This window comes from Phascolarctos cinereus, unplaced genomic scaffold (genome assembly GCF_003287225.1).
Source record: "Phascolarctos cinereus isolate Bilbo 61053 unplaced genomic scaffold, phaCin_HiC Scaffold_5;HRSCAF=322, whole genome shotgun sequence".
NCBI lineage: Eukaryota > Metazoa > Chordata > Mammalia > Diprotodontia > Phascolarctidae > Phascolarctos > Phascolarctos cinereus.
In genome coordinates, this window is record NW_027555958.1 from 140,037,858 (window position 1) to 140,058,258 (window position 20,401).

At 38.6% G+C, this 20,401-nt stretch overlaps 1 long non-coding RNA gene across 1 annotated transcript; it reads left to right on the forward strand.

Moving 5' to 3' along the window:
• Window positions 1-742: 742 nt before the first annotated feature.
• On the forward strand, window positions 743-6,752 carry LOC110197611 (uncharacterized). The gene is made up of 2 exons (XR_013487513.1): window positions 743-920; window positions 5,899-6,752. It is a non-coding gene; the product is annotated as an uncharacterized LOC110197611 (long non-coding RNA).
• The last annotated feature ends 13,649 nt before the right edge of the window (window positions 6,753-20,401 follow it).

The following is a 20,401-nucleotide window of genomic DNA, read 5'->3' on the forward strand; positions in this document are numbered from 1 at the left end:
AATTAGTTCAGAGCAAAAGCATTTAATGAAATAGCATATTTTAATAGTAGAACACTTCACCCAAAACCCAGAGACACTCTCACCAATGCACACGTCATCAGTGACAATAGTGAGTGTATGCAGAGAATGTGCATGGAGAGACACACATAGGGAACTTGTATGAATGAATGAGCAAATGAATGAAAAAGCATTTATTAAACATTTATTATGTGCCAAGCACTGTACTAATCACTGGGGACACAAATAGAAAAGTAAAACAGGCTCTGATCTGGAGGAGATCACTTTCTAATAGAGGGAGACAGAACATATTGGAGGGTAAAGCTACAAGTCAAATGGAAAGACCCTGTGGACCTCAGGGTGAAGTGGCAAAGCATATGGTAATATATCTTTTTTAAAGTCAGTTTCACCAATAAAGCCACATCCATTTCTGATATTGAAAATGTCAAGGAATTTGGTGGCAAGAACTTTCTTTTTCTGATCTTCAGTACCTGTGGCTGCTGAGAAGGCAGAGGTTACAGTACCTGCAAAAGAAGTTGCCAGGTCACATGCACATGGGCTTATTCCTTGGGTGATGGCTAGACTGAGAGCAAGGCTGCTGGTCTTGGGGAAGGCAGGGTGCCACACCTGGGCCCAAGGTCCTCGGACCTCTTTATCCAGGTCTGGGGGTAGGTGGTTGTGGTTGGAGTGTGTGGTGACGGTTTGATTCTCCTGACACATACCTCTTATCTCTCCCTCAGGGTGGCTTCAACTAAGCTGGCTTGCCTATCCTGTGGTTGGTAGCTGCTGGGATGCTTGGCTCCTTCTCATCAGGGGTTAATTTCCTGGATAATGGCTACAGAGGCTAGAATGGAGGCAGGCCAGTGGTGACAGGGATGTTATATCTAGAGCTCTTGGTCTTATCTGCCTATCAATGACATTTGGTAAGTGGTTAGTGTCAGTAGTGGCAAGGATTATTTGTAATTCTCCATAGTAGTTGTTCCCTTGTATGTATGGCCAAGTGCAGTCATAGATGGAGACACATATAGGGAACACATGGTTAGGGCACATCTCTATGAGCACTTACATGTAGAGAACATGTGTGAGCAGAGCACAGACGTGAAGGGACAATTTACCTCCAAAGCTACAGAGACAGCAATGTTTTCTTGTGCTGCTTCCCATGGGTCTCACCACACAGTGTCTCTGCTGGGTTTGTAACCATGGCATGAGGGCTCTACTGGGCAATGCTCTGCTGGTCTGCTGGTCATTGCTAGACATAGCTCTGAGGAACACATAGTTATGGGACTCCTTTCAATTTCCAGTTCCTTGCTTTAGTGCATAGACTCCCAAACTGGGTGATACCACCCCCTGAGGAATGCTAGAATGATCCAGGGGGGTAGTAGTAGCCTTGGGTACAATTGGGGGGCATTGAATAAAGATGAAAGGGTGGTAGAAGCATAAGGAAAGAAAATATAAGAAAAATTTTGAAAAACCACTCGTACATGTTTCATCTGCTATGTAACAGAGTTAAAGTCATAGTGATTACATTATTTTTCAAATAAATACATAAAATGCAAGTTATAACCAATCAGTGGTCAAGTCCGCCTACAGGTCTTAACAAGTAAGTGCTGGCAGGTAAGGGTGTCACCCATCCAGCATGCATTGGCAGGAATAAGTGAATGTAATGACTTGTTTATAATATGGTACTATATGGTAATATGACACGATATTGAGTCATCAAAATTTCAATGCAGGAAAAAACAAAAATTTACAGTAAATTATTAAATTTAAGATGTATCACTTTAAATATATTTAAAAAATTTTTTTTGAAATGACACAAATTTAAAAAAAAAGTTAAAGGGTTAAAGAAAGTAGATTTCCAGGAAAGCCCTGAGTAATTTTTTTTTTAAAGGGAGCAGTAAGCCAAATAACTTTGGGAACTCTGCTTTAGTGAGAGTCATAGGAACATAGTTTTAGAGACCAAAGTGACCTCAGAGACAATCAATCCCAACTCCCTCATATTATGCGTGTGTGTTTAGTCATTTCAATACTGTCGGACTCTTTGTGACGTCATCTGGGATTTTCTTGGCAGAGACACTGAAGTGTTTTACCATTTCCTTCTCCAGCTCATTTTACAGATGAGGAAAGTGAGCAAATAAAGTTAAATGACTTGCCCAGGATCAAATAGCTAGTAAGTGCCTGGGGCACTATTTGAACTCAGATCTTCCTGACTCCAGGCCCAGCGCCCTGTCCACTTCACCACCTAGCTGCGACACCACTTGACCATTACTACAATTTTACTGATTTGTTGAGTCATTTCAGTCACGTCTGACAATTTGTGATTTTCTTGACAGAGATACTGGAGTAGTTTTACATTTCTTTCTCCAGCTCATTTTACAGATTAATAAACTGAGGCACAAAGAAATTAAGTAATTTGCCCAGGGTCACATAGCTAGTAATGTTTGAGGCAGGATTCAAACTCAGATATTTCTGACTCCAAGGCCAGCACTCCATTCATGGAGTCTTCTACTGAGCTGCTATCTCTTCCTCATTAGAATGAGCTCTTATCATTTGTTTTTTATCTTTGAGGCCAAAGGCTTATTCTTGAGCTCTTTTAGTGAGTGAAATAGGCCCTTCATGTACACGCAAATCCTTAGCTGCTGCCATAGAGTTTATCAATTCTCAGAGCCTTGGCGATGTGAAGCATTTTTCCTCACAAGAAGAATAATTTGTCTCTGGAAGACAAGCTCTTTGGAAACATAGAACACCCAGACAATTAAGCAGAGTGTGCAGGAATTTAATCTGTCTGTTGAACTGCTTGTACTGTGAATTCAATCCCTATTTCAGGAATGGGGAATCTATAGCTTTCTAGATCCTCAAGTGTGGCCTTTTGACTGAATCCAAATTTTACAGAACAAATTTTGATTCAGTCAAAAGGCAGTACTTAAGGATCTAGAAGGCCACAGGTTCCCCACCACTCCTTTCTCCCAGACACCTATCTGATTTAGGGTTTAGAATGTGAGCTCCCTGACAGCAGGGACTATCTTCCTCTTCTATATCTATATCCAGAGCTGACTTAGCAAAAAGTACTCAATTAAGGCTTCATTCATTCATTTATTCATTCAGTCATGGCTAGAAACTCCTGAGAACCTTTGGATCATCACAAATGATAAAAGGGGGTGGGCTATGGAAAACAGGAACAAAAATCCTTTAGATGAAATTACACCTCCCTCTCAATCCTTTATTCCAAATTCCTGTCTTTATGGAGCCAAAAACAGGCCCCAAGGCTGTAAGTGTCCTATAAATGATGCAGGCCAAAGTGTGTTTTCAGGTGCAATTCATCTTCCTACTTTCCATTCCACTTCATTCATCAATACAGTGAGCACACAATGCAGTGGGAACACAAATCCACAAAAATGAACAGTGGATTTTTTTTAAATGAGTTTTTATCAAGTAACAGTCTGTGAAAGATAATTTGGATTACTAGCCCTCAGTAACACTTTTATGCCACTAGAGTCTAGAAAACCTCTCATACTAGACTTCTTGGCTCAGCTGAAACGAGCAGTTTTGGTGCCCAGGGTGAGCTTCACAAAATGTACTGGGGAAGCAGCAAGAAATGGGCACTCAGCTTCTAAAGACAAACACAGGGCTCCCAGAAGTATTTACATTTTAATTCCTTGTAGCTAGCTGTCCAACCTTCTATTGTGTATAGAAGTTTCTGTGCAGTTTATTTGGTCTTAGCAATGATTGCAGAATAATAGATCTGGAGGTGGAGAGGCCCTCAGAAGCCCTCAATATATCTTCATTATTCAGATGAGGAAACTAAGGTCCAAAGAGGTGAGATGCTTTGCCCAAAGTCATACAAGTGGTAAGCATCAGATTGACTCTAAAAACGTTCTTTCTGCTGGGCCATGCTGCAATGAAAGCCAGTTATCCTCATTTTTAGAAGAGGAAAATAAGGCTCAGAGAAATAAAAAGACCTGTCCATTGCCACACAGAAAATAAAAAGCATAAGTGGGACTAGAAACCATTTTTCCTGAGTTCTAAGGTAGTGCATTAACGCCATACTGTCTCTCTTTAAGGATAAAAAAAATTTTAAAAGAGGGTGATATTTTTTTAAGGGGAGATGAATTGCTAAATGGTGGCACCAGTGGGAATAGGGAATGGTGCCTTGAAAATACGAGATACTACTAGATGAATGTTTGTTGAATTGAATGGGGCCACTTGGGTGCAGGAAGGTGGCTCCAGATTACTTTGCATACATTCTGTCTAATTAGTTGTAAGGAGAAAGAAAGAAAGAGATGATTCAATATTTCATTCTTTCTCCTAAGAGGCCTGGAGTATGGGAAAGTAGAAGAAAGGTAGAAAATAAAGAACAGTCCAGCCTCTCCTGCCAACTGGTAGCTTTTGTTTTCTTAGGCAAGGAGTAGCAGCAGTGTCAGGAGTATCAGCTGCTGGAACGAAAAGAAGAAAGGGAGAAGAGGTGAGCAGTTTCATATGGAAAATCAAATTAATTTTACCTTTTAAATTAATACAATACAGCAATAGTTGTGGAGGGAGTTGAAACTCCTCCTTGGGTTGTATCCCCTAAACTTTCCTGTTCTTGCCTTCAGTGTGAACATTAACCTATTTATACCAAACATTGGAACTAGTTTAATTAAAAAATAAAATACTCCAGTAAGTTCATTTCTAGGAATTATTTACAATGCATGTATCAGAGGGCAGGAAAAAAAGTATGCAAGTTACTTCAATTATCCAAGAAAAAGACCTCCTTCCAGGGCTTTTATTTCTGAAATAGCTTTATATACCAAATTGAAAAGTGCCTTTTTTTCTTAGGATGGTCCCAAATGACATACATGTCACAAAATCAGGTCTTGGGTTATAATGGATTTACTGAGTTTGAACCAGGAGATTTGAAGCTAAGTCATAAAGTGCACATATTAGCAAGATACTGTAAACCCAAAAAATAGAAGGAACTATTGGGTAAATGTACAAAACAAGCAAACAACTGAAAAACAGCCCCACAGAGGAGCCCAGATTAGAATTTATTGATTTTCATGAATAATAATATATCATATTTACATATCCCCTTAAGATTTGCAAAGTATTTTACCTAAGAGATCTAATTTGAGAGTCACTACAATCCTGTAAAGTAGGTCTCTTTATAGTGTCCATTATACAGATGGGGAAACTAAGGATTTACCCAGTTAAGTTATTTAAGTTAAGTGATTTACCCAGAGTCACATCCCTAGTAAGAAATCTTCACCTTTCCAGCCTACTTTTTATGCACAATGCCACACTAACTCATGATATGAACTAACTCCCAAGTGCCTATATAATGCTCAAAGAGACATCTAGGAAGCTGAGAAGAGAATGTCATGATAGCCGCATCCTCCTCTAAGTGGTGATTAATTGTAGTGGGTAGTAACATGACTGACACCTTACCAGACACCTTACCTGGCATATAACTCCCAGGTGTTTTCTAATTCTAAAGACACCTACAACGTCTGGATGAATCATAAATAAGCCCAACTATAAAACTTTTTTTTTCTTTTGCACTTTCTAGTTACAATTAAGAGAAGCAGCTTGTATAGATGGTAGAGAGCTAGCCTCAGAGTCAAAATGAGGATTCAGGGACCACCTCTGACACATACTGGCTATGTAATCTTGGATAAATCATTTAATCTCTCAATGACCCCAGAAAACTAAAGGCTATAAATTGCAAAATAATTGCTGATCTAATTTGGTAGAGGGTGATACTTTATCAGGGGGCTTCCTGTGCTAAATACTGAAAGAAACAAAAATTAGTACCAATCTGCTTAAGATATGTTTTTTTAAAATTTAATACTTTGAGTCAAATAATCTTAAAGTCTCCTCTTGTTTCAACTATAATAATACTTGTACTATCTATTTATCTTACAGGATATATAGGGGGTTTGGACTTAAGCAAACTTCCCATGGAGCAGGGCATGCACACTGGCCTCATCTATTGAGAGATAAACGCTTCTGACCCCTGCCCAAAGGACATGTCTGACCAGCGGCTTCTTGTTGTGTCCCTGCATGGTCCTGTGTCTCAGGGTTGTGTCGAAAGTGATTGGCAATTGAGCTAAGAAAGACTGTCATCCCCCCTGCCCCAGAGGTTAGAAAAACTAGAAAAGCTGCCTACTTCTCCTTTAGGTCTTGCCTGGCTTGGAACACAGCTCTCCCTTTGATTTACAGGAAGATTCCTCTCATCACTACCTCCTTCCAACTGATAACTATGAGCAAATGGGAAAGAGAATATGTACCTACCTTGATAAGCCCAAGACTGGACTTCAAGTCCTCAGAGGATAGTTTCTTCTTTATGGTTTTTACCCTAAGCATGTAGGACCAAACAACAATCCTGAGAGATGATTTTCTTAGACTTGAGGTTCCTCGATAACTATCTTGTGAACTTGAGATGTCTAGGGTTTTTGAGTTGGTGCCAGGTTCCCAATTGGAGGCACTTTGCATAACCATAAAACTTTTTGGAGGAAAAGACAAACAATTGCCGGGGGAAAACACCATGGGGGTACTGTAAATGAAAGGACTAAAATACTCTTTTTTTTTTTTTTGCTGAGGCAATTAGGGTTAAGTGACTTGCCCAGAGTCACACAGCTAAGGACTAAAAAATCTTAAGTCATGCCCTGGCTGGAAGATTGGTGTTTCTGGTGCAGTCAGTGTAGGTCAAGGTCTGTTTCATCGACCCACAAAGTATCTTTACCTTTTGAGAGAATAAAATAAGGGATGGATTATTGTTTCAAGTACTTGTTCATTCATGAATATTCTGTGTTTTAAGCATTTCTTTGGTGGTAGAAGAAATTAATAGCTATCCCATACTTGACATCTACTTTCTATACTGATTATCTTTTCTCAAAGGCACTTTGGGGAAGGCCCTAGATAGGTGTCATAAAGGGCAGCAAGATGTCACAGTAGATAGAGTGCTGAGAGTCAGGAAGATTTATCTTCCTGAGTTCAAATCTGGCCTCAGACACTAATTAGCTTGTGACCCTGGGTAAGTCACTTCACCCTGTTTACCTCAGTTTCCTCATCTATAAAATGAGCTAGAGAAGGGAAATGGAAAACCACTCCAATATCTTTGCCAAGGAAACCCCAAACGGGATCACAGAGAGTCAGACATAACTGAAAAACAATGGAACAAGAAGACAGGTGCCATATGTAGGCATTATTTGAGAGATTTTCCCTGGAACTCCAGGGTGGAGGCAATGGGGGGGGGTTAATCTTCTACAAAACTGAGCCCAGTCCATGTGGATCCAAAGCTGGAGCTGCCAGTGAGAGGCAGCACCCCCAGGCCACAGGTCACATCTGTAAAGTTCTTTGCTAACCCTAAAGCACTATGTAAATGTAAGCTACAGTATTATGATTATTTCCCCTTTCCAAAATGGTACAACTGCCTCAACAAAATTCATAGAATGAGAGAGCTGCGCTAGATCAGTTAGGAACATTAGCATTCAAGGAATGATAATCACAGAAAAGGCAAGCAGTGATCACTATCCCTGGAGAGTTTTTACAGGGGAGTATCCCTCACCTTGAGCCAGATTGCACTGAAGTTGCTTTTAAATACATCAGTTCATTATCTAACCACATTTGAATTATTAAACGGACAAATAAATTGCATTGGTGTAGTGATTCTAAAAGATCCTTCTGAAGGACATCTCCCGGCAAGGGAGCTGCAGAGGGCTTTGAGTGAGCCTATGAAGATCTAAGAAGGTATAATGGCTGATGCAGAGTCACATGAACAAACAGCTTTACCTACTTGAGCTGGGAACCAGGGTTGACTTTTTATGAAGCCAGGTTGGATGGAAGGAGGTAGAGTAGTTACTTGCAGTTTTTCCTTCTGATGAGATTTGTCCTGCTCTACAGGGGGAGGAAATGGCTTCTGTTTATCGATTTTAACCTAATAGCGAATCAGAGCACAGAGAAATCGGTTCACCCATGTTTAGCTGAAAGGCATTTTCCCTTTTTTAAAAATCTATATGAGTTTGTTTTTCTATATTCTTGGCAGCTAGAACACTGTTAAGGACTCTCCTAAGCACGCACCCTGTCTTTGGTACCTGCAAGAAAGGGGGATGAACCATGGAGATGTGCTAATGGGAAAGTCTGCTAGTTTGCAAGCTGCCAACTAAAATGGGCGTTGATAATGAAAAATCCCTGGCAAATATGTGAATGTTTTCTGAAGGTTATTGACCAGTACCAATTTTAAGTTTTTTGACATTCACAAAACCAGGGTCATATACACTCCGAGTTCGACTGTTCGCCATCTCTTTGAAAACCTAGGTGGTGCGATGCTGCCCTCATGTGGTCAGTTTCTCATTTTGATAGAAATCTCTACTATAAGCAAGTTTTCTGGCATGTGATCAGAAAAGAAGTGGGTAGTTTTTCTTAAGAAGCTGATGGAAGGTCTCATCACTTCATGCTCCTGCCTCCTAGAGTCACTGTTCCTTCAAGTTCTATTTGCACTCTCAAGTTATAAGAAGGCAATGACCTTCACTTTTGTTTAGGTAATAATAAAAGTTCACATTTACATGGCACATTAAGATTTTCAAAATGTTTCACATACAGTATATGGTTTCATTTGAGCCTTCAAATCACCCAGTGAGGTAAGTGCTATTAATATCTACATTCCAATAGAAAGTAAGTGGCAGGAGCTATCAGATTATTTTTTTCATTTCTGTCCCAGTAGTTAGCACAATGAAGATATTAGATGTTTCATAAATACTTTTTTGATTGATTGATTTTATGAGGAAATTAAGACTGAAAGATGTTAAGTGACTTGCCTGGGGTCATACAGCTAGTGGGATACAAACCACATCTTTCTGACTCTAAATCCAACATGCTAGTATGCAAACATTACACCGTGCCAAAATAAATCAATTAATCCACAAGCATTTATTAAGCACCTGCTACTTGCTGGGCACTGTACTAATCCCTGGAAATACAAAGGAAAGCAATTTATAGAATCATTATTGGAAAGGATTTTACAGATCATTCAATCCATTTGCCTCCAGTTGAGGAAACTGAGGCCCATTAGGGTGAAATCACTTCCCCAAAGGCACACAGGTATTTAAAGAAAGACCTGGACTTTTTGACTCATAGTTTAATGCTCAGTATACTCTCCTGCTAACTTGGTTCCTCTAAGACAAGATTTCCTAAACTTTGCTTGATAAGAAACTATTTTTAGCCTTATGATAAGAAGATAGGTGGTGTTGCTGACGTAAGTATAACTATTCATTATAGAATCACAGGGCTAGGAGAAAACTCAGGAGGTCAGATAGCCTAGTCTCCTACTTCAGGTGGGTCAACACATAACCCATTAAATATAGATGATTGTGGTGTCCTATTCATATTTAAATACTTTAGGGTCAACTTACTTCTAGCTAAATTTTCTCAGGTTGTAGCTTAGGTTTATTTTCTCCTTTACTCTCTCCTCTTTGGAATGTGAAAGCAATTAGTCAGTATTCAGAGATGAGATTAAGGAACAAAAACTTGTCCATCAAGGGATCTAAGCAGGATGTACCAGAGGTAAAACTATGAAGTAAGCAGTCTTCTCTCACCTTTTTCATAGAAACATATTTTGAGGATGGAACTTGGAATATACCTGGACTAAGTTCCACTTAAAGCACGACTTCTAAGAGAAACATTCCTGAAAGATGGTAATGCAGCTTCTACAGAAACAGCTTAAGTGACAGGGAATTTATTACCTCATGAGGCAACCAATCCTATCACTAGACAACTCTAACTGTTGGGAAATTCTTCCTTACATTAAATTGAAATTTACTGACTTAATTTCAATCCATTGGACCAAATTTTATGCCCTCTATGGTCAAGCAGGATGAGTAATTCTTCTTCCACATAATCATCTTTCATATGTCTGAACATAGTGATCATAGCCCCCCTAAGTCTTCTCTCTTTGCTTAAGGATTCTGATCAATAAAATGAAATCACCCATCATAATTTTAGAAGACCAATGATGAAGCAAGCTATCCACCCCACTCTGCACTTAGCACAGTGCTTGCCATGTAGTAGGTGCTTAATAAGTGCTTATTGACTGACTGATCTCCTGTCAGAGGGGTAATGTATTAAAGGTACAGAAAGAAGTACATTTTTGGACAAGGCCAATGTGGGAAGTTATTTTACTTGACCATATGTTTGTTACAAGGATTTTGTTCTTTCTTTTTCAATTGGGGATGAGTGGAAGAGAGAGATGCTTAATAATTTGAAAAATAGAATGGAGATAGTTTTTTTTTAATCTTCCCTTTTCCAGGCTTAAAATTCCCATTTTCTTCCATCAATACATAGTACATATAAAAGTATGACAAGGTTTTGATTCCTCTTGTCATTCTGCTTTCCTTCCTCCTTACATATTCCAACTTCTCATTTTTTTTTCCTTAAAATGGGGAAACTACAGCTTAACACAGCATTTCATGTGTGGCCTCACCAGGACAGAGGACTACCACATCCCTTATGCACATGATGCTTCCCTTATCCAAGACTGAGATCACATTGACTTTTCTTGGCAGCCATATTGCAATGCTGACTAGTTTATGACACATCACAGGCCATAGATCTTTTTCACTTGAATAGCTAGCTGCATCACCATATACTGCACCTGTATCTTTATTTTAACCTAAATACAAAATGATACAGGCATGAATTAGCAGCTTTGTTGCCTGCCACCCAGGCAGATAGCATACACTTCCCACCTACCCATGGGTGCGCACGTGCGCGCGCGCACACACACACACACACACACACACATACACACACACACACACACCTGTAGTCTCAGGCTCTATCTAGAGAAAGAAAAGCCAATTCAGAAGCAAGCAACAGCTGTGAAGCTCAGATGCTAGGAGCAGAGCAGAGTATCAGTTTCAACTTCAAGTCCATTCTGAAGCCTACAGAGGAATAACCACAGCAGCAATCCCAGATCAAAGGGGAACCTGTAATTCTGTAACAGAACCAGCAGAGCTTTCCAGCTGGCTGATAGAGGATGACTTCCAGCAGCAGTCTACTGTTGCTCTGATACAAACCCAGTTAAGGAACTTGCAGAGCTCACACCAGGAAGCCAGCAATCACACTTTGACCTGGATCAGACCACTTTGGAAGCACTGAAAGCTTACAGGTCCTCAGCCTGAGCTGTCCCTGAGATCCTGGAATAAGACAATGTTCAATACCCCAAGAAATCAGCAATAAGACCAGCCCAGACTTCTCCTCCAGAAATGCCCAGTGCCCAGCCCTCACATTAAGTCCAAAGTCCGGAGATAGGCTGGAAAATGAGAAAAAAAAAATTATACCATGGAAAGCTATTATGGTGTCAGGGACACTCAAGACACAAATCCATAAGAAGAGAATGATTCCAAAACATCTACAAGCAAAACCTCAAAGGAAAAAAACACTTGGGCACAAATTCAACTAGAATTTCTATAAGACATGAAGCAAGCATTTTTTAAAGAATTTAAAATGTATTTGTAAATGAAATAAGGTCATTTGAGGGGAAAAAATGGAAAAGAAATGAGAGCTACAGAAGAAAGAATTGGAAATTGAATTAACAACTTGGCACAAGAAGTACAAAACCTTGACCAAGTAACAAACTCCTTAAAAATTACAATGGACAAAATAGAAGCCATTGACTCCATGAGACAATGAGAGATATTAAAACAAATTCAGAAAACTGAAAGATATATGACCTGGAAAACAGATCAAGGAGAAAAAAATTTTTAAGTCTTCAAAGTACCTGAATGCCATGAACAACAACAACAATAACAAAAGACTCTAGACATTACATTCCGAAATATTCAACATTGCTTAGAACTGGAAGACAAAGTAGAAATAGAAGAAGTTCCCTGGTCACCTCCTGAAAGAAACCCACACGATGAAATTCCTAGGAACATTAAAGCCAAAATTCAGAGCTTCCAGATTAAAAAAAAAAATACTGAAATCATCCAGAAAGAAAGAATTCAAGTACCAATGAGCCATAATCAGGATCACACAAGATTCAGCAGCTACCACAATAAAGGAATGGAGAGCTTAGGATGCCATATTCTAGAAGTCAAAGAATATAGGCTTATAGCCAAGAATAGCTTAGCCATCAAATTTGAGCATAGTCCCACAAGAGAAAAAAAAAAGTGATTACTAAATGGAATAGAGAGAGGGCTTCTAAACATTCTTGCTGAAAAGACCAGAGCTGTAGAGAAACTTTGAAATTCAAACACATAGTTAGGAGAAACATAAAAAAGTAAATGTAAACAAACAATAATAAAGGGTGAACTACAGTAGGATAAGGACAGGAAGGTAGTACAGTGGATAAAGTGCCAGGCCTAGAGTCAGGAAGACTTATCTTCCTGAATTCAAATCCGGCCTCGGAGACTTACTAGCTCTGTGATTCTGCACAAGTCACTTAATTCTGTATGCCTCAGTTTCCTCATCTATCAAATGAACTGAAAAAGGAATGACAAACCACTCTAGTATCTCTGCCAAGAAAATCCCAGATGGGGTCACAAAGAGTCAGACATGACTGGAAAATGACTGAAAGACAGCAACAACAAAATAAGAATAAACTTTATATTCTAATATGGGGAAATGCTACATATGTACCCTATGAACCATATCATCCTCAGGGAGCCATAGAAGAAGTCTAATTAGACAAAAGGCCTGAAAGGGGTTCTATTACGTCTTAATAATCTTAAGAGAAAAATAGGAAAGGAAGAAGAATACACTGGGTGTGTGTTTTGGGGAGAGACAAGAAAAAACATTGGAAAATTATCTCACATAATCAGAGTGCACAAGTAGACATATATACAACATTTGAACCTCGTTCATCTGACCTGATCAAAAGAGGGAAGACATAACTGACTAGAGAAATACATTTCACTCAACAGGCAAATAGAAGAAAAGGGTGAGAAGGGTGAAATTAGAGAGCAGGTAGACTAAGGGAGAGATTGGTCCTAAACAAAAGAAACCTTAAGTATATTCAAAAATATTTATAGCTAGCAAAGGTAAAAAGGTAGCAAAGTATGGGAAACTGAGAAGGTACCTATAAATAAATCGTTAAGCTATTGGGGAGTAATTGAACAATATATGTATATAAATATGATGGAATATTATGGAATACATATGCCATATGAAATGATGAAGAAGATAGTTTCAGAGAAACTTGAGAAGACTTATACAAACTGATGCAGAGTGTAATGAATAGAACCAGGAGAACAATTCATACAAAGACAACATGTTAAAGACAAACCACTTCAAAAGAATTAGGGATCTTGATCAGTGTAATGACCAACCACAATTCTAGAAGACTAATAATGAAACATGCTACCCACCTCCTAATAGAGAGGTAAGGGACTCGGAACACAGTATAAGATAGATAGATAGATAGACAGACACACACACATATACATATACACACCCATCTATACAGATATACATGTTTACACATACTCACACATTCCAACATGACTAGTATGGAAATTTGTTTTGCTCTACTATACATATTTGTAAAAAAGGTTTATTTTTCTTTAATTCTCAAAGGCAGGGTGGGAGGAATGAGAAGGGGATTAGTTTGGGGGAGGGAAAAAGGACAGATTTTTACTGATTGACAAAAATAAAATAGAAGTAGAAAAATAAAGAATAAACTATGTCTGTGACAATCTCCTAATCTACCAATCTAATAACGCTAAAAAATTTGAAATACAATGAAATTATTCTGGTATTACTTGATATAGTATGCATCAAGTCCTTTCTAAGTGCCCATAAACTATCTGTTTAACAAACCGCTCTAGAATTTTGCTAGAGATTAAAGGTTATACTCACTAACCTAGAATATTTAGAATTTTTTTTTCCTCATATTGAAAATCAGGTGGACATTTACCTAAACTATCCTTATTTCTCCTGTTCATAATTCCTCCAAATTCACTGAAAGGTTTAGTAATAATATCTGGAAACTCTTTTAGTAAGCCCTGAGATAACCCTCCTTTCCAGTTAATTTTAACTCATTTAGGCTAGTTAGGTGCTCTCTTAATACTTTATTTATCTTGAATCTATTATTTATTTATTTATTTATCTTGAATATAATTTCCCTTTTTGAGAATAAGTTTTATGGATATCTTTTGATAGTTCCAAATTTCCCAAGAAATCCCTACCCCTAGTCAACCCCTAAAACAAAGAATAATAATAATAATAATAATAAAAAAACTCAGCAAAACTGAACACACTCAGAAAGTCTGATAATGTATGCAGCATTCCACATTCACAGTCCTCCACCTCTGCAAAGAAGGCAGAGAAGTATCTTCTCACGTCTCTTCTTTAGGTTTGTTAAAGTTTGTCATTATCATTTCCCAGCATTCAATTTTGATTATTTTGTTGATGTAGTTGCTGTTGCTCACTTAGTTTGCATTATTGTAGTCTTTCTGGGTACTGTTCTCTTGGTTCTACTTATTTCATATGGCATTCTTTCATTTAAGTCCTCCCATACCTCTCTATTTTCATCATATTCATTGTTCCTTACAATTCAGTAATCTTCCATTATGTTCAGGTAATGGACATTTGCTTAGTCATTTCTCAACCAAGGGGCTTCTACTTTGTTTCCAATTCTTTGTTACTACAAAAAGTCACACTAAAAATATTTCCTTGTATATTGGACTTTCCTTTCTATCATTGCCATTCTTGCAGTTTATACCTACTTGTGCCTTCTCTCTGAGAATCCATCCAACTTACCAAATATACATCTTGTACATAGAGTTGTTTGCATGTTATCTCCCCCATTAGAATGTGAAGTCCTTGGATCTAGGGACTATTTTTGCCTTTCTTTATATCACCAGCACTTAGTACAGTGTGAGGCATATTGTCAGCATTTACTAAGTGATTGACTGACTGACTGACTGATCTCTGGGACAAATGATATGGATATTTAGTTCAATTCACTCTTTATTGTTTTTGTTCTATCCTGTTTAGGATGAAGATTTTTCTTCTTGATAGAGAAAGGAGAAGAAAAATAAGAATTTAGTAGTTCTGTTTTTCTGTCATTTGTTATTATCATCCCATCCAGCCTAAGTAATTGGATTGTTTCTTCCTTGTTCTCCTCTTTGCTCCCAACATAAATTTCTCATTTCTGTGAAATCCTCTGTCCTTTCTAGGTATTTATTGCATTCTTGCTCTTTCCTTTCTTTCCTCAATCAAAATCTGCTCTCAGAAAAAGAATTAATATTCATTTACATTTTAGTGTGAATTTTAAGCAAATGTATGATTTCTCCCATGAGTGCTTGCATTTTAATTCTTTTTTCTAGTAGTGGCATGAAAGACTTTATTCCCATTAATAAACTTCAACAGGCAGCTAAGGTTTAAGGGTAAAGCAAGAAGCCCTGAAATCTTACCACATAGGCAACATGCTTTTAAAGAAAGTCTTGGACTTGCAGTCTAATACACACACACACACACACACACACACACACACACACACACACACACACACATATATATTTTTACACACACACACATATATACATTATATAATTTTAGGCAATTGAGGTTAAGTGACTTGCCCAGGGTCACACAGCTAATAAGTGTTAAGTATTTGGTCTGAGGTCACATTTGAACTCAGGTCCTCCTGACTTAAGGGCCAGTGCTCTATCCACTGTGCCACCTAGCTGCTCCTCTAGTCTACTCTAAAGCATTAGAACTAGACCAAGAATAAGAACTTCAGGTTAGAATTCCACCAGTGACACTTCCTAGCTGTGTGACTCTGGCCACAACACTTGAACTATCTGAACCTCAATTTTTTAATCTATAAAATTGCAATGATAATAAATGCCTACTTCATAAAGGTGGTTGTAAAGATTGAATGGAATCATTTCAGGAACCTACTTTGAAAGCTTTAAAGCGTTGTATACACATTAGTCATTATTATTATTATTAGGGAAACCATGTGGAATCTCAATAGGGTAATGTTTTTATAGAATGATGCCCATATCTGGGTTTGGGAGTTTGTTTATTTTTATCCTCTTGGCACTTTATTTTCCTCTCTTCCCTTCCATTTTTTCCCCATAGATTTCAGAAAATTTTGGAGCTGAAGCTACTTCAAAGATAAGAATAATTTAACTCCCTCATTTTACAAATGAAAAACAGAGGCCCAGCAAGTTAAGTGATTTGGCCAATGTTACACAGTAACTCTGTTGCAAAATCAAGACTACAACTCAGGTTGTTCAGTCTCCAGTGTTCTTTCAACTACATCTGCTAAGTTGACTATACTCTAAACCAAGGGTGGGGAATCTGCCTTTATACCTTTATACCAGAGGCAGAATAATATAATAGAGAGGCAACTGGCTTTGTAGTCAGGTTGACCAGGGTTCAAGCACTGCTTCTGATACATACTGGAGATGTGACCCTGGACAATTCACTTAACCATTCAGTACCCACAAGCAACTTTCCACAACTGCTACTATAAGTTACAAAGAAGTTGCTATTCTGAATTTGTGGAGGTAGTTTCTATACTGGGAGTCCCTCATAGCCATTCAATCAAAGTCTTCCCTCCCTCACTTGAAAGAAACCTATTTCAAACTTCTTTCTACCCAGTGCAAGGCTGCAGTTGGCTCATACCAGCTCCCAAGCTATATTCAGTGTAAGCATTTACACCTCAGGCAAACACTACAAATGAGAGGTTGACTTATGGTGTTGTTAACTATCTACGCTTAAGAAAGTGGTGGAGCAAATGTTAATTATGCAGATTAAACTTAAAAGTATGTCATGATACTTTTGAGAATCAGTTGTTAACATTTAACAACACATCCCTATTTCTACCTTAGTTAAGCTGAATTATTCTTAAGAAGAAGCTTTCCTCCAAGCTGTCTTGCTGCTCCCCACTCTGCCTGACCCTTTTCACCCAAAGACAACCAACAGGAAAAGAAACAAACTTTTTTAAAAAAGCAAACTATAGATTCACCCTCCATCTACTGTATCTGCCTCAGATCTACCATACTTGGGTAGTCACCAGATCTATATCTCGCCACTGGACCCAGACATCTCCGGAAGAGAAAGTGAGGGTACGACTTTGCACAGCTCTCCCTCAACTAAATCCAATTCACTTGCATGTGATGGCATCACCTCCCTGAAGTTATGGTCCTGTTCGAGAATGAAGGACAAACAACAAGAATAACAAATACTTGAACTCAAAGTGATTATGGAGATGGGGCTCATTATGTAGATGTTTGGACTCATTTTATCTTCGCGCTCCCTTTATTGTCAAATGAGTTAATATATGTAAGTGCTTTACAAACTCAAAGCACTAAAAGATGTGAGCTACTATTATTGTTAACATTATTGTTTTTTAAATTATTATATTATAATTATAATATTCATCCTGGCAGAGGACAATACTGATGTTGTAACTTCCCTATCCTTGCCCAGTAGCTTCAGGTAGGTAGTTATGTTTCTGCTGTGTAGGTAGAAAGTGAAAGGCACACCCAGGAGGCAATGGGTCTCCTCCATAAGGCAGTTGTCACTCACAGCAACCCTTCAAAGTATCCAAACAACCTACAAGCTCAGAGAAGGGTCTAAAAGATGAGATTTTTCTCGAAAGCTTTTCAAACATTAAGCAGAGAGAACAACCAACTTACTTTAAGTGACTATGGTAGCAGTGGATTTGAACCACTCACTGAATGTCTCTATTCAATTCAATAAACATACTATTAAGCACTACTATGGGCAACTAGGTGGCCCAGTGGATAGAGTTCTGGGCCTGGAATCAGGAAGACCTGAGTTCAAATTTGGCCTCACACATTTACTAGCTGTGTGAACCTGGACAAGTCACTGAACCCTGTTTGTCTCAGTTTCCTCATCTGTAAGATAGCTGGAGAAGGAAATAGTAAACCACTCTAGGATCTTTGCCAAGAAAAGCCCACAAAAGGGTCACGAGGAGTCAGACATGACTGAAACCACTAAATAACAGCAAGTGCTACATGCCAGGCACTGCTGGTGGTCAAAAACTAAAGCTTCGGTTACAAAGAGTTAAAATGTGTGATGCTTTTTAGACGTTATTTTGACCTTTTCCTCCAGGCTGCCAGTGCTATGCATATGCTGCTATATTTTTCCTCTTTTTACCACTTAGCATTTACTATATCTTGGGATATTTGTGTAACTCAGGTGCTCTTTTACACTCATTAAATTCTCAGCAGAAAGGCTGGGAAAGTACAAATGAGTTAGCCTCCAAATGTGGGCATCAAGAAGGGAAAGATTGGTCAGTGTACAAGAAAAAGAGAAGGGCACATGCCACCCACACAGGGCAAAGAGTTTCAAGCTCCAAGGCCATCCATTAGCCAACAGCTCAGCTCTCATTCAGGAACGAAATAAATGATGCTCTTTCTTACCCTCTAGTCTAGAACTATAGTTGCCAAGCAGCATGAATTCAAAGGTGAAAGAAATATTGTGGGGGATGCACCTTTACAACCAGCAGGGTATAGTAGAAAGATTACTGGATATGGAGTTGGATAACCTTGGTTTAGATTCCAGGTCTGTCACTTACTATCTGTTTAAGCTTGGGCAAATCACCTAACCTCTACAGACCTCTATTTCTTTATCTGTAAAATGATAGAATTGGACTAGATGAACTCTCAGGCCTTTCCCTGTTTTAAATCTATTAAGACGCCGTAGGCAGTAGGAATAGAATGAAAAAAAGTTCCTGTAACTTAAGGAGCTTATATTCTACTGGTAGGAGAAAAAAAAAACCGTCCACAGATGAATAAACGAAAATACATAGAAAATAAATGCAAAGTAATTTGAGGTGTAGGGTGCACTAACAGCTGGGGGAATTAAGAAAGGCTTCACATAGGACTGTGTATAGGAGGTGACATTTAAGCCTTAAAGGAAGGTAGGGATTCTAGGAGTTAGAGGTGAGGAAAAAGAGCATTACCATGGTTGACAAAGACATACAGAAACCTAGTTGGGAGATGGGATGTCATGTTCAGGGAACATTAAGTAGGCTGGTTTGGTGGGGTTGTAAAGTTCATGATGGGAAGTAATGTGTAGTTATCCTGTTCATACTTCATTTTCAGAGAACCAATGACATCATGGAATGATGTCTTGACTCAGTGTTAATTGGATTTAAGTGAGGCAGAGTTGCACAACAGCCTCACTGTAAAGATGAGTAGGAGTTAAAATCTAAAGAATTATAAATACTAAACAGAAGAGTTTATATTTCCTTCCATAAATAATAGGGAGCTCCTGAAGCTTCTAGAACAAGGAAGTAGCATGGTCTGACCTTTAGGAATATCTATTTGGCAGCTGGGTGGAGGATGGATTGGACAGGGGAGAGGCTGAAGGGAGGGAATCCAATTCGAAGGATGATTTTTAAATGTTATAACTTCCTTCTTTTACACAATCTAGTTAAGATCAGAAGCAAATCCATTCAAATAATCCTATAAACATGGAAGAATTGTAAAGGAATAAAATCACTACAGCTACCTCAAAATTTTTTGAGAGGAAATTACCAGCTCTGTGAAAAATACGGCATAAGTTTCAGGTGGTGAACCAGGCCGAAAATGACTACAACGTTGGTTCTGCAAACAACATAATCTGTACAGGAATGAAAGCTTCCAGTTGAGCCCCTTGAATCCTGTGTGCCTTTGAGTCCCATTGGGTTGAAGCAAAGAGGACTCTCCTTCTATGGCTCCTTAAAGGGAAAAGCCGATTCTAGCCTCATGATAGGGATTCACAGCCTAACATGTCAATGAGAAAAGCAACCTGTCACATCTTGTACCTTCTCTTAGCCAGGCCAGACCAATGACCCTGACATCCTCACCTCCATTGTTTTTGCCAAGCCTGGCCCTGGCCCTGACATTTCCCTTGTCTCCTCTCTTCCCTATCCTCACTATTTTTAGATTCTCAAAATGAGTCATTTTGCAGAACAGTATGATGTGATTATCCAGGTGCATAACACCCAGCCTATACTTTTGGGGGAAGCAAAATGCTGTTTTCCCAAGCATATGGTTTAGTGTGAGTGTTAAGCCCATACCCTTTTGATTGAGTCATACCACAGAGTCCAATTAAGGTTGTACAGGAACTGTATTGTTCTTACTCACACCATGAGATGTAGCCTTAAATCATATGGAAGGAGAAAGAACATTATGAGTTCAATTAAACATCCAAAGCCTGAATTCTTAAGCCCCTGATTTCTTAAGCAGGATATTATCTGAATGTACTTCATAGGAAATGATGTAAAAAGCATTCCCATATAGTGATGTGCTAAAGCCAGCTCACACCAATTCATGGGAACTAATTATTCGATATTCAGTATGAGCATTTACCCCTCAGAAATTGGCACATGCTATAAATCAGGGCTTGATTTATTGTTTTGTTGATTGTCTAGATCTGAAAAAGTGATACAGAAAACATT